This window comes from Bacillus rossius, unplaced genomic scaffold (genome assembly GCF_032445375.1).
Source record: "Bacillus rossius redtenbacheri isolate Brsri unplaced genomic scaffold, Brsri_v3 Brsri_v3_scf644, whole genome shotgun sequence".
Taxonomy (NCBI): domain Eukaryota; kingdom Metazoa; phylum Arthropoda; class Insecta; order Phasmatodea; family Bacillidae; genus Bacillus; species Bacillus rossius.
The window spans coordinates 1-15,000 of record NW_026962859.1 but is presented as its reverse complement, the minus strand read 5'-3'; the positions used below and the strand labels follow the sequence as shown (position 1 = coordinate 15,000).

The 15,000-nt window shown below is 51.7% G+C and overlaps 1 non-coding gene across 1 annotated transcript; it reads right to left on the bottom strand.

The window, feature by feature from the left end:
- Positions 1-90: 90 nt before the first annotated feature.
- On the bottom strand, positions 91-2,080 carry LOC134545237 (small subunit ribosomal RNA). Its single transcript, XR_010078366.1, has one exon. It is a non-coding gene; the product is annotated as a small subunit ribosomal RNA (ribosomal RNA).
- Positions 2,081-15,000: the final 12,920 nt, after the last annotated feature.

Sequence of the window (15,000 nt, the reverse complement as noted above, 5' to 3'; positions counted from 1 at the left end):
GGAGAGTCGGGACCTATCGGGTCATAGGGCGCAAGGCCAGAGGCCACCTTCCGTTCAAATGTGATCCAGCCTCATTTTCTCCATGGCCGTTAATGATCCTTCCGCAGGTTCACCTACGGAAACCTTGTTACGACTTTTACTTCCTCTAAATGATCAAGTTTGGTCATCTTTCCAGCAACATCAGCGGCTCGCGAAGAGCCGTCGCGCACCGGTCTGAAGACCTCACTAAATCATTCAATCGGTAGTAGCGACGGGCGGTGTGTACAAAGGGCAGGGACGTAATCAACGCGAGCTTATGACTCGCGCTTACTGGGAATTCCTCGTTCATGGGGTACAATTGCAAGCCCCAATCCCTAGCACGAAGGAGGTTCAACGGGTTACCCGGCCCTTTCGGGCTAGGAGGACACGCTGATTCCTTCAGTGTAGCGCGCGTGCGGCCCAGAACATCTAAGGGCATCACAGACCTGTTATTGCTCAATCTCGTGCGGCTAGAAGCCGCCTGTCCCTCTAAGAAGATCATTTGTCGCCGGTAGCACGAAGGGATACCGGAAGCGACTAGTTAGCAGGCCAGAGTCTCGTTCGTTATCGGAATTAACCAGACAAATCGCTCCACCAACTAAGAACGGCCATGCACCACCACCCACCGAATCAAGAAAGAGCTCTCAATCTGTCAATCCTTCCGGTGTCCGGGCCTGGTGAGGTTTCCCGTGTTGAGTCAAATTAAGCCGCAGGCTCCACTCCTGGTGGTGCCCTTCCGTCAATTCCTTTAAGTTTCAGCTTTGCAACCATACTTCCCCCGGAACCCAAAAGCTTTGGTTTCCCGGAAGCTGCCCGCCGAGTCATCGGAGGAACTTCGGCGGATCGCTAGCTGGCATCGTTTATGGTTAGAACTAGGGCGGTATCTGATCGCCTTCGAACCTCTAACTTTCGTTCTTGATTAATGAAAACACACATGGCAAATGCTTTCGCTTAGGTTCGTCTTGCGACGATCCAAGAATTTCACCTCTAACGTCGCAATACGAATGCCCCCGTTTGTCCCTGTTAATCATTACCTCGGGTTCCGAAAACCAACAAAATAGAACCGAGGTCCTATTCCATTATTCCATGCACACAATATTCAGGCGAAACACTGCCTGCTTTGAGCACTCTAATTTGTTCAAAGTAAACGTGCCGGCCCACCTCGACACTCGGTGAAGAGCACCGCGGTAGGATTGCATCGGACCGCCGACGCGCGGGGCCCAAGCATGCACCCCCGGGACGAAACACCCGCATCCAACCCGGCCTCCGCGAAGAGGTTACGAGAGGAGGGGCGAACGCCCGAGGGAAGGGGCTTGCCGCGGCCGACCGCATCCACCGGCAGGACGTCCGCACGGGCATGCCAGTTAGACACCGACGAACGGTGAACCGACAGCGTGGGACACAAGTCCAACTACGAGCTTTTTAACCGCAACAACTTTAATATACGCTATTGGAGCTGGAATTACCGCGGCTGCTGGCACCAGACTTGCCCTCCAATGGATACTCGTTAAAGGGTTTAAAGTGTTCTCATTCCGATTACGGGGCCTCGGATGAGTCCCGTATCGTTATTTTTCGTCACTACCTCCCCGTGCCGGGAGTGGGTAATTTGCGCGCCTGCTGCCTTCCTTGGAAGTGGTAGCCGTTTCTCAGGCTCCCTCTCCGGAATCGAACCCTGATTCCCCGTTACCCGTTACAACCATGGTAGGCGCAGAACCTACCATCGACAGTTGATAAGGCAGACATTTGAAAGATGCGTCGCCGGTACGGAGACCGTGCGATCAGCACAAAGTTATCCAGAGTCACCAAAGCAAACGGACGCAGACGAGCCACGCCGATTGGTTTTGATCTAATAAAAGCATCCCTCCCATTTCTGGTCGGGACTCAGTTCAGCATGTATTAGCTCTAGAATTACCACAGTTATCCAAGTCATGTGGTACGATCTAAGGAACCATAACTGATTTAATGAGCCATTCGCGGTTTCACCTTATTTTGGCTTGCACTTAGACATGCATGGCTTAATCTTTGAGACAAGCATATGACTACTGGCAGGATCAACCAGGGAGCCTTTTTTTTTCGTTCGGAGGAACCTCCCGGGTCCGCAGAGCACCGGGTCCGAATCTTATGATGTACATTTTTTTTTCCTTCTGTATCAACAAGTACGGGGGCGACTTCCCAATATCGACACCCGCTTTGCAATTGCAAAGTCTTTCCTTCCATCTCTAATTAATTTTCCTAGGGAGTAGGCGAGGCCAAACTTCCAAGGCTTTCACTGGCGAATATATCGCGCTCTTAGAAACTCGCATGGTACTTGGCGAGTGGATTTCAAATTATATGATCGGTGCCCACATTCGGGCGCGGCCCACTGCGGGAGCAGACCGTTGGCCCGTGGGCTCGCTGTGAACTAATTTGCCCACTGGTCCGAAAAGTATTCATTTCTAAACACCTTTGGCCAGGGCTGAAGACCGCGACTAACCCCTTTGAAACTTGTCTCTCAGGGAGCTGCGATCCATCAAACATTTCATTGTTAACAGAGGGGAACCATTACTTGGTTAAGACGATAGGACACGCGTTCCCCACCATTTCGCATCCAATCGAATTGCCGCACAAGAGCTCGTTACCTGAGAAAGGTATAGCATTGGCTCGCAGCTAGTGTATTGCAGTTCAGACAGATAGGCCACTTTAGATAGTTCTTAGTGTTCACAGTTATCACCAAGACTAGACCCATATGGATTTAATTCTTCAAGGAGCAGCGGTCCACCAATAAGAGAGATGAAGACATGTTTTCGGATGGCCACAACGCCCCCTCGCCACCCAAATGTGCATGTTTTAAGTGTACATTGGGAGTCGACGGAACATCGGGAGTCCGCTTGCTTTCTCCGGATCAGCTGCCACCCCCCTGATCTACCAGATAGACAAGAACATGTCTTCTCCACCAATCTCATCCACCGAAGCTCCGATCATGGCTTCTTCTACCTTTATACTGATATACCCCCACGGAGCAACATGCGGGCAAGGGAACTCTTGCTACCCTTCAGTAAAGCAGGTATCTCTTATAGATGGTGACTGCACCTTGGCCAGGATTGAAGACCGCGACTAACCCCTTTGAAACTTGTCTCTCAGGGAGCTGCGATCCATCAAACATTTCATTGTTAACAGAGGGGAACCATTACTTGGTTAAGACGATAGGACACGCGTTCCCCACCATTTCGCATCCAATCGAATTGCCGCACAAGAGCTCGTTACCTAAGAAAGGTATAGCATTGGCTCGCAGCTAGTGTATTGCAGTTCAGACAGATAGGCCACTTTAGATAGTTCTTAGTGTTCACAGTTATCACCAAGACTAGACCCATATGGAATTAATTCTTCAAGGAGCAGCGGTCCACCAATAAGAGAGATGAAGACATGTTTTCGGATGGCCACAACGCCCCCTCGCCACCCAAATGTGCATGTTTCAAGTGTACATTGGGAGTCGACGGAACATCGGGAGTCCGCTTGCTTTCTCCGGATCAGCTGCCACCCCCCTGATCTACCAGATAGACAAGAACATGTCTTCTCCGCCAATCTCATCCACCGAAGCTCCGATCATGGCTTCTTCTACCTTTATACTGATATACCCCCACGGAGCAACATGCGGGCAAGGGAACTCTTGCTACCCTTCAGTAAAGCAGGTATCTCTTATAGATGGTGACTGCACCTTGGCCAGGATTGAAGACCGCGACTAACCCCTTTGAAACTTGTCTCTCAGGGAGCTGCGATCCATCAAACATTTCATTGTTAACAGAGGGGAACCATTACTTGGTTAAGACGACCGGACACGCGTTCCCCACCATTTCGCATCCAATCGAATCGCCGCACAAGAGCTCGTTACCTGAGAAAGGTATAGCATTGGCTCGCAGCTTGTGTATTGCAGTTCAGACAGATAGGCCACTTTAGATAGTTCTTCGTGTTCACAGTTAAGACCACGGCTAGACCCATATGGAATTAATTCTTCAAGGAGCAGCGGTACACCAAGCATTTCATTGTGTACTAGAAAGCACCTCTACCATGTAACAAACATACGACCACCAAATTTCTGCTTACTTCCCCCAGCGGATAGTATTTGCTAGTATCATCCACAAAGTAAATCAATTTTTTCAATGTACCGCTTCTTGGGGGAACTGGGCATGAATCAATCAAGCATTTTGAGGTAGCATGTCCGCTTCACCGCGAGGTGCTCTGAATACCATTATACATTCTTTTTCATCATCCACTTTCAGACCACTACAAGACCCATACTGAATTAATTCCTCAAGGAGCTGCAGTCCACAAAACATTTTACTGTGTACTAGAGGGCACCTCCACCATGTAACAGAAAACATACAACCTTCTTAATTTAATTCTGCATTGTTTCCCAGACGATTTGTTAGCCATACAACAGTACCATCCACAGTAATTCACCTCTTTGAAATCCAATGCATTGTAGAGAAACTGAGGTGGTAGCATTCAAACCGTTCTGTAATGTTAATTCTGCTTCATAGAAAGGTGCTACAGGTTCCACAATAATTAATTGGATATTTTTGCAATATATATAGGGCGAGAAAACTCGGGGGGACTCCCTTTTCATTTATGTACATATTCTTTCCATATTGCAAATAATTCCAATTTTTCCCGATTGCATGTCCCCCTAATATACCCAAAATGGGCCTATCGATGGGTTCACAAAGGTACCCAAAATATGAGATTTTGACTGAAAGAGGCTGGCTAACTTCCGGGAACATGATCATAGGAAATAGGTCAAAATCCCGAATCGCAGTTGTTTACGAACAACCACGAACGGAGACTTAAAATAACCTATAAGGCTGGAATTCATGGGGCCTGTATAACAGGCATTTACACAGACTCTCGGGAGGGAGGGCTCTGTGGCCGGGAGAATTTTCTGGCTCCCCGCCCGAAACTTTTCAGAGTCCCTAATGCCTGCTTGAATGTGAATAAGCAGAGCCCGGTAGCTGATATTTTGCCGGGGTGTGGAGGCCCCGGTCGCCGCCAAATTCCTCTGGTCACAGCTTGTGTTAATACACATGTTAATTTTACATGCAAACCACCAATGACAATTTTCCTCGGCCGCGGAGGCCTCGGTCGCCGCCAGAATTTTCTGGTTCCCGCTCAATATATTGCAGAGTCCTGCAGGCCTGCTTCTGTAGGAATATGCAGAGCCCGGTAGCTGATATTTTGCCGGGGTGAGGAGGCCTCGGTCGCCGCCAAATTCCTCTCATCCCAGCTTGTGTTAATACACATGTTAATTTTACATGCAAAACCACCAATTACCATTTCCTCGGCCGCGGAGGCCTCGGTCGCCGGGAGATTTTCCTGGCTCCCCGCTCAATATACTGCACAGTCCCGCAGGCCTGTCTCCAGTGGAATACACACAGTCCGAGAGCCGAAAATTTGCCGGGGTGTGGAGGCCTCGGTCGCCAACAGATTGCCATAGGCTCTGGCTGCAATATTTACCGTGTATTTTTTCCCTCCAGAGACACCACTACACCCTATATAACCCAAAATGGGCCTTGACGCGTGTACACGCGGAGCCCGAGCGCCGAGAGTTCTCCCGGCCGCGGAGGCCTCGGTCGCCGGGAGAATTTCAACGGCCCCTGCTCGAAATTTTTCTAAGTCCAGAATGCCTGCTTCTCCCAGCCTGTGTTAATACACATGTTAATTTAACATGTAAAATCACCAAGGACCATTTCCTCGGCCGCGGAGGCCTCGGTCACCGCCAGAATTTTCTGGCTGCCCGCTCCCCATGGGTAGACGCGCTGCCCAAGCGCCGAGAGTTCTCCCGGCCGCGGAGGCCTCGGTCGCCGGGAGAATTTCTCCGGCCCCTGCTCGAAATTTTTCAAAGTCCAGAATGCCTGCTTCTCCCAGCATGTGTTAATACACATGTTAATTTAACATGTAATATTACCAATGACCTTTTCCTCGGCCGCGGAGGCCTCGGTCGCCGCCAGAATTTTCTGGCTGCCCGCTCCCCATGGGTAGACGCGGAGCCCGAGCGCCGAGAGTTCTCCCGGCCGCGGAGGCCTCGGTCGCCGGGAGAATTTCTCCGGCCCCTGCTCGAAATTTTTCAAAGTCCAGAATGCCTAGTTCTCCCAGCCTGTGTTAATACACATGTTAATTTAACATGTAAAATTACCAAGGATTATTATCCCGGCCGCAGAGGCCTCGGTCGCCGCCAGAAATTTCTGGCTCCCCGCTCAATGTATTGCAGAGTCCCGCAGGCTTGCTTCTCCAAGCCTGTGTTAATACACATGTTAATTTAACATGTAAAATTACAGAGGATTATTTCCCCGGCCGCGGAGGCCTCGGTCGCCGCCAGAATTTTCTGGCTGCCCGCTCAATGTATTGCAGAGTCCCGCAGGCTTGCTTCTCCAAGCCTGTGTTAATACACATGTTAATTTAACATGCAAAATCACCAATGACAAATTCCTCGGCCGCGGAGGCCTCGATCGCCGGGAAAATGTTCTGGCTCCCTGCTCGAATTTTTTTTCTAAGTCCCGATTCGCTATTACAGGCTGGCGCACGGAGTCCGAGGGGCGTAAATATGCCGGGTAGTGGTGCCTTCCGTCGCCGAGACATTTTACAATTGCCTGGGAGCAGTATTTAACATGTTAATTTTTTCCCCTCGTGACACCACTACCCCCTATATAACGCAAAATGGGCCTTGCCAAGGGGGCGCGCAACGCCCGAGCGCGGGCGTTTTTCCCGGCCGCCGAGACCTCCATCGCCGGGAGAATGTCTTCAGCTATTTGCTAGATTTCCCGATTCGCCCCGCACGACAAACAACCACGAACGAGGTGGTTTTCGAGAGTTCTCCCGGCCGCGGAGGCCTCGGTCGCAGGGAGAATTTCCCTGGCCCCTGCTCGAAATTTTTCTAAGTCCAGAATGCCTGCATCTCCCAGCCTGTGTTAAAACACATGTTAATTTAACATGTAAAATTACCAATGACCATTTCCTCGGCCGCAGAGGCCTCGGTCGCAGCCAGAATTTTCTGGCTCCCTGCTCAATATATTGCAGAGTCCCGCATGCTTGCTTCTCCAAGCCTGTGTTAATACACATGTTAATTTAACATGTAAAATTACCGAGGATTATTTCCCCGGCCGCGGAGGCCTCGGTCGCCGCCAGAAATTTCTGGCTCCCCGCTCAATATATTGCAGCGACCCGCAGGCTTGCTTCTCCCAGCCTGTGTTAATACACATGTTAATTTAACATGTAAAATCACCAAGGACCATTTCCTCGGCCGCGGAGGCCTCGGTCGCCGCCAGAATTTTCTGGCTGCCCGCTCCCCATGTGTAGACGCGGAGCCCGAGCGCCGAGAGTTCTCCCGGCCGCGGAGGCCTCGTAGCCGGGAGAATTTCTCGGGCCCCTGCTCGAAATTTTTCTAAGTCCAGAATGCCTGCTTCTCCCAGCCTGTGTTAATACACATGTTAATTTAACATGTAATTTTACCAATGACCTTTTCCTCGGCCGCGGAGGCCTCGGTCGCCGCCAGAATTTTCTGGCTCCCGGCTCAATATATTACAGAGTCCCGCAGGCCTGTCTCCAGTGGAATACACACAGTCCGAGAGCCGAAAATTTGCCGGGGTGTGGAGGCCTCGGTCGCCAACAGATTGCCATAGGCTCTGGCTGCAATATTTACCGTGTATTTTTTCCCTCCAGAGACACCACTACCCCCTATAAAACCCAAAATAGGCCTTGCGGTGGGTACACGCAGAGCCCGAGCGCCGAAGTTCTCCCGGCCGCGGAGGCCTCGGTCGCCGGGAGAATTTCTCCGGCCCCTGCTCGAAATTTTTCAAAGTCCAGAATGCCTGCTTCTCCCAGCCTGTGTTAATACACATGTTAATTTAACATGTTAAATTATCGAGGATTATTTCCCCGGCCGTGGAGGCCTCGGTCGCCGCCAGAATTTTCTGGCTCCCCGCTCAATATATTGCAGAGTCCCGCAGGCTTGCTTCTCCCAGCCTGTGTTAATACACATGTTAATTTAACATGTAAAATCACCGAGGACCATTTCCTCGGCCGCGGAGGCCTCGGTCGCCGCCAGAATTTTCTGGCTCACCTCTCAATGTATTGCAGAGTCCCGCAGGCTTGGTTCTCCAAGCCTGTGTTAATACACATGTTAATTTAACATGTAAAATTACCGAGGATTATTTCCCCGGCCGCGGAGGCCTCGGTCGCCGCCAGAATTTTCTGGCTCCCCGCTCAATGTATTGCAGAGTCCCGCAGGCTTGGTTCTCCAAGCCTGTGTTAATACACATGTTAATTTAACATGTAAAATTACCGAGGATTATTTCCCCGGCCACGGAGGCCTCGGTCGCCGACAGAATTGTCTGGCTCCCTGCTCGAATTTTTTCTAAGTCCCGATTCGCTATTACAGGCTGGCGCACGGAGTCAGAGGGGCGGGAATTCGCCGGGTAGTGGTGCCTTCCGTCGCCGAGACATTTTTCTATTGCCTGGAAGCTGTATTTAACATGTTAATTTTTTCCCCCTCGGGACACCACTACCCCCTATATAACCCAACATGGGCCTTGCCGCGGGTACACGCGGAGCCCGAGCGCCGAGTGTTCTCCCGGCCGCGGAGGCCTCGGTCGCCGGGAGAATTTCTCCGGCCCCTGCTCGAAATTTTTCAAAGTCCAGAATGCCTGCTTCTCCCAGCCTGTGTTAATACACATGTTAATTTAACATGTTAAATTACCGAGGATTATTTCCCCGGCCGTGGAGGCCTCGGTCGCCGCCAGAATTTTCTGGCTCCCCGCTCAATATATTGCAGAGTCCCGCAGGCTTGCTTTTCCCAGCCTGTGTTAATACACATGTTAATTTAACATGTAAAATTACCAATGACCATTTCCTCGGCCGCAGAGGCCTCGGTCGCCGCCAGAATTTTCTGGCTCCCCGCTCAATGTATTGCAGAGTCCCGCAGGCATGCTTCTCCAAGCCTGTGTTAATACACATGTTAATTTAACATGTTAAATTACCGAGGATTATTTCCCCGGCCGTGGAGGCCTCGGTCGCCGCCAGAATTTTCTGGCTCCCCGCTCAATATATTGCAGAGTCCCGCAGGCTTGCTTTTCCCAGCCTGTGTTAATACACATGTTAATTTAACATGTAAAATCACCAAGGACCATTTCCTCGGCCGCGGAGGCCTCGGTCGCCGCCAGAATTTTCTGGCTTCCCGCTCCCCATGGGTAGACGCGGAGCCCGAGCGCCGAGAGTTCTCCCGGCCGCGGAGGCCTCGGTCGCCGGGAGAATTTCTCCGGCCCCTGCTCGAAATTTTTCAAAGTCTAGAATGCCTAGTTCTCCCAGCCTGTGTTAATACACATGTTAATTTAACATGTAAAATTACCAAGGATTATTATCCCGGCCGCAGAGGCCTCGGTCGCCGCCAGAAATTTCTGGCTCCCCGCTCAATGTATTGCAGCGTCCCGCAGGCTTGCTTCTCCAAGCCTGTGTTAATACACATGTTAATTTAACATGTAAAATTACAGAGGATTATTTCCCCGGCCGCGGAGGCCTCGGTCGCCGCCAGAATTTTCTGGCTGCCCGCTCAATGTATTGCAGAGTCCCGCAGGCTTGCTTCTCCAAGCCTGTGTTAATACACATGTTAATTTAACATGCAAAATCACCAATGACAAATTCCTCGGCCGCGGAGGCCTCGATCGCCGGGAAAATGTTCTGGCTCCCTGCTCGAATTTTTTTTCTAAGTCCCGATTCGCTATTACAGGCTGGCGCACGGAGTCCGAGGGGCGTAAATATGCCGGGTAGTGGTGCCTTCCGTCGCCGAGACATTTTACAATTGCCTGGGAGCAGTATTTAACATGTTAATTTTTTCCCCTCGGGACACCACTACCCCCTATATAACCCAAAATGGGCCTTGCCAAGGGGGCGCGCAACGCCCGAGCGCGGGCGTTTTTCCCGGCCGCCGAGGCCTCCATCGCCGGGAGAATGTCTTCAGCTATTTGCTAGATTTCCCGATTCGCCCCGCACGGCAAACAACCACGAACGAGGTGGTTTTCGAGAGTTCTCCCGGCCGCGGAGGCCTCGGTCGCCGGGAGAATTTCTCGGGCCCCTGCTCGAAATTTTTCTAAGTCCAGAATGCCTGCATCTCCCAGCCTGTGTTAAAACACATGTTAATTTAACATGTAAAATTACCAATGACCATTTCCTCGGCCGCAGAGGCCTCGGTCGCAGCCAGAATTTTCTGGCTCCCTGCTCAATATATTGCAGAGTCCCGCATGCTTGCTTCTCCCAGCCTGTGTTAATACACATGGTTATTTAACATGTAAAATTACCGAGGATTATTTCCCTGGCCGCAGAGGCCGCGGTCGCCGCCAGAATTTTCTGGCTCCCCGCTCAATGTATTGCAGAGTCCCGCAGGCTTGCTTCTCCAAGCCTGTGTTAATACACATGTTAATTTAACATGTAAAATTACCGAGGATTATTTCCCCGGCCGCGGAGGCCTCGGTCGCCGCCAGAATTTTCTGGCTCCCCGCTCAATATATTGCAGCGACCCGCAGGCTTGCTTCTCCCAGCCTGTGTTAATACACATGTTAATTTAACATGTAAAATTACCGAGGATTATTTCCCCGGCCGCGGAGGCTTCGGTCGCCGCCAGAATTTTCTGGCTCCCGGCTCAATATATTACAGAGTCCCGCAGGCCTGTCTCCAGTGGAATACACACAGTCCGAGAGCCGAAAATTTGCCGGGGTGTGGAGGCCTCGGTCGCCAACAGATTGCCATAGGCTCTGGCTGCAATATTTACCGTGTATTTTTTCCCTCCAGAGACACCACTACCCCCTATATAACCCAAAATGGGCCTTGCGGCGTGTACACGCGGAGCCCGAGCGCCGAAGTTCTCCCGGCCGCGGAGGCCTCGGTCGCCGGGAGAATTTCTCCGGCCCCTGCTCGAAATTTTTCAAAGTCCAGAATGCCTGCTTCTCCCAGCCTGTGTTAATACACATGTTAATTTAACATGTAAAATTACCGAGGATTATTTCCCCGGCCGCGGAGGCCTCGGTCGCCGCCAGAATTTTCTGGCTCCCCGCTCAATGTATTGCAGAGTCCCGCAGGCTTGCTTCTCCCAGCCTGTGTTAATACACATGTTAATTTAACATGTAAAATCATTGAGGACCATTTCCTCGGCCGCGGAGGCCTCGGTCGCCGCCAGAATTTTCTGGCTCCCCGCTCAATGTATTGCAGAGTCCCGCAGGCTTGCTTCTCCCAGCCTGTGTTAATACACATGTTAATTTAACATGTAAAATCAACAAGGACCATTTCCTCGGCCGCGGAGGCCTCGGTCGCCGCCAGAATTTTCTGGCTGCCCGCTCCCCATTGGTAGACGCGGAGCCCGAGCGCCGAGAGTTCTCCCGGCCGCGGAGGCCTCGGTCGCCGGGAGAATTTCTCCGGCCCCTGCTCGAAATTTTTCAAAGTCCAGAATGCCTGCTTCTCCCAGCATGTGTTAATACACATGTTAATTTAACATGTAATATTACCAATGACCTTTTCCTCGTCCGCGGAGGCCTCGGTCGCCGCCAGAATTTTCTGGCTGCCCGCTCCCCATGGGTAGACGCGCTGCCCGAGCGCCGAGATTTCTCCCGGCCGCGGAGGCCTCTGTCGCCGGGAGAATTTCTCTGGCCCCTGCTCGAAATTTTTCAAAGTCCAGAATGCCTAGTTCTCCCAGCCTGTGTTAATACACATGTTAATTTAACATGTAAAATTACCAAGGATTATTATCCCGGCCGCAGAGGCCTCGGTCGCCGCCAGAAATTTCTGGCTCCCCGCTCAATGTATTGCAGAGACCCGCAGGCTTGCTTCTCCAAGCCTGTGTTAATACACATGTTAATTTAACATGTAAAATTACCGAGGATTATTTCCCCGGCCGCGGAGGCCTCGATCGCCGCCAGAAATTTCTGGCTCCCCGCTCAATATATTGCAGCGACCCGCAGGCTTGCTTCTCCCAGCCTGTGTTAATACACATGTTAATTTAACATGTAAAATCACCAAGGACCATTTCCTCGGCCGCGGAGGCCTCGGTCGCCGCCAGAATTTTCTGGCTGCCCGCTCCCCATGTGTAGACGCGGAGCCCGAGCGCCGAGAGTTCTCCCGGCCGCGGAGGCCTCGGTCGCCGCCAGAATTTTCTGGCTCCCCGCTCAATGTATTGCAGAGTCCCGCAGGCTTGCTTCTCCAAGCCTGTGTTAATACACATGTTAATTTAACATGCAAAATCACCAATGACAATTTCCTCGGCCGCGGAGGCCTCCATCGCCGGGAGAATTTTCTGGCTCTCTGCTCGAATTTTTTCTAAGTCCCGATTCGCTATTACAGGCTGGCGCACGGAGTCCGAGGGGCGGAAATATGCCGGGTAGTGGTGCCTTCCGTCGCCGAGACATTTTACAATTGCCTGGGAGCAGTATTTAACATGTTAATTTTTTCCCCCTCGGGACACCACTACCCCCTATATAACCCAAAATGGGCCATGCAATGGGTGCCCACAACGCCCGAGCGCGGGCATTTTTCCCGGGCGCCGAGGCCTCGATCGCCGGGAGAATGTCTCCAGCTATTTGCATGATGTCCCGATTCGCCCCACAAGGCGAACAACCACGAACGAGGTGGTTTTCGTTCGTGGTTGTTTTCGTTCGTGGTTGTTTACTGTTCGTGGTTGTTTTCATTCGTGGTTGTTGTGCGTTCGTGGTTGTTGTCGTTCGGGGTTGTTTTCCGTTCGTGGTTGTTGTCGTTCGTGGTTGTTGTCGTTCGTGGTTGTTGTCGTTCGTGGTTGTTTTCCGTTCGTGGTTGTTTTACGTTCGTGGTTGTTTTCGAGGCAATTGGTACTTTGAAAATTTCAATCGGTTAGCTAGAAAAAATTCTCCCGGCGGTGATTGCCTTGATCGCCGGGAGAATTTTCTGGCTCCCCGATAAAATTTTTTCCAAGTCCCGATTCGCTCTTACTAGCTGGCGCACGGAGTCCGAGGGGCGGGAATTCGCCGGGTAGTGGTGTGTTCCGTCGCCGAGACATTTTCCTATTGCCTGGAAGCAGTATTTAACATGTTAATTTTTTCCCCCTCGGGACACCACTACCCCCTATATAACACAAAATGGGCCTTGCCGCGGGTACACCCGGAGCCCGAGCGCCGAGAGTTCTCCCGGCCGCAGAGGCCTCGGTCGCCGGGAGATTTTCTCCGGCCCCTGCTCGAAATTTTCCAAAGTCCAGAATGCCTGCTTCTCCCAGCCTGTGTTAATACACATGTTAATTTAACATGTAAAATCACCAAGGACCATTTCCTCGGCCGCGGAGGCCTCGGTCGCCGCCAGAATTTTCTGGCTGCCCGCTCCCCAAGGGTAGACGCGGAGCCCGAGCGCCGAGAGTTCTCCCGGCCGCGGAGGCCTCGGTCGCCGGGAGAATTTCTCCGGCCCCTGCTCGAAATTTTTCAAAGTCCAGAATGCCTGCTTCTCCCAGCATGTGTTAATACACATGTTAATTTAACATGTAATATTACCAATGACCTTTTCCTCGGCCGCGGAGGCCTCGGTCGCCGCCAGAATTTTCTGGCTGCCCGCTCCCCATGGGTAGACGCGGAGCCCGAGCGCCGAGAGTTCTCCCGGCCGCGGAGGCCTCGGTCGCCGGGAGAATTTCTCCGGCCCCTGCTCGAAATTTTTCAAAGTCCAGAATGCCTAGTTCTCCCAGCCTGTGTTAATACACATGTTAATTTAACATGTAAAATTACCAAGGATTATTATCCCGGCCGCAGAGGCCTCGGTCGCCGCCAGAAATTTCTGGCTCCCCGCTCAATGTATTGCAGAGTCCCGCAGGCTTGCTTCTCCAAGCCTGTGTTAATACACATGTTAATTTAACATGTAAAATTACAGAGGATTATTTCCCCGGCCGCGGAGGCCACGGTCGCCGCCAGAATTTTCTGGCTGCCCGCTCAATGTATTGCAGAGTCCCGCAGGCTTGCTTCTCCAAGCCTGTGTTAATACACATGTTAATTTAACATGCAAAATCACCAATGACAAATTCCTCGGCCGCGGAGGCCTCGATCGCCGGGAAAATGTTCTGGCTCCCTGCTCGAATTTTTTTTCTAAGTCCCGATTCGCTATTACAGGCTGGCGCACGGAGTCCGAGGGGCGTAAATATGCCGGGTAGTGGTGCCTTCCGTCGCCGAGACATTTTACAATTGCCTGGGAGCAGTATTTAACATGTTAATTTTTTCCCCTCGGGACACCACTACCCCCTATATAACCCAAAATGGGCCTTGCCAAGGGGGCGCGCAACGCCCGAGCGCGGGCGTTTTTCCCGGCCGCCGAGGCCTCCATCGCCGGGAGAATGTCTTCAGCTATTTGCTAGATTTCCCGATTCGCCCCGCACGGCAAACAACCACGAACGAGGTGGTTTTCGAGAGTTCTCCCGGCCGCAGAGGCCTCGGTCGCCGGGAGAATTTCTCGGGCCCCTGCTCGAAATTTTTCTAAGTCCAGAATGCCTGCATCTCCCAGCCTGTGTTAAAACACATGTTAATTTAACATGTAAAATTACCAATGACCATTTCCTCGGCCGCAGAGGCCTCGGTCGCAGCCAGAATTTTCTGGCTCCCTGCTCAATATATTGCAGAGTCCCGCATGCTTGCTTCTCCCAGCCTGTGTTAATACACATGGTTATTTAACATGTAAAATTACCGAGGATTATTTCCCTGGCCGCAGAGGCCGCGGTCGCCGCCAGAATTTTCTGGCTCCCCGCTCAATGTATTGCAGAGTCCCGCAGGCTTGCTTCTCCAAGCCTGTGTTAATACACATGTTAATTTAACATGTAAAATTACCGAGGATTATTTCCCCGGCCGCGGAGGCCTCGGTCGCCGCCAGAATTTTCTGGCTCCCCGCTCAATATATTGCAGCGACCCGCAGGCTTGCTTCTCCCAGCCTGTGTTAATACACATGTTAATTTAACATGTAAAATTACCGAGGATT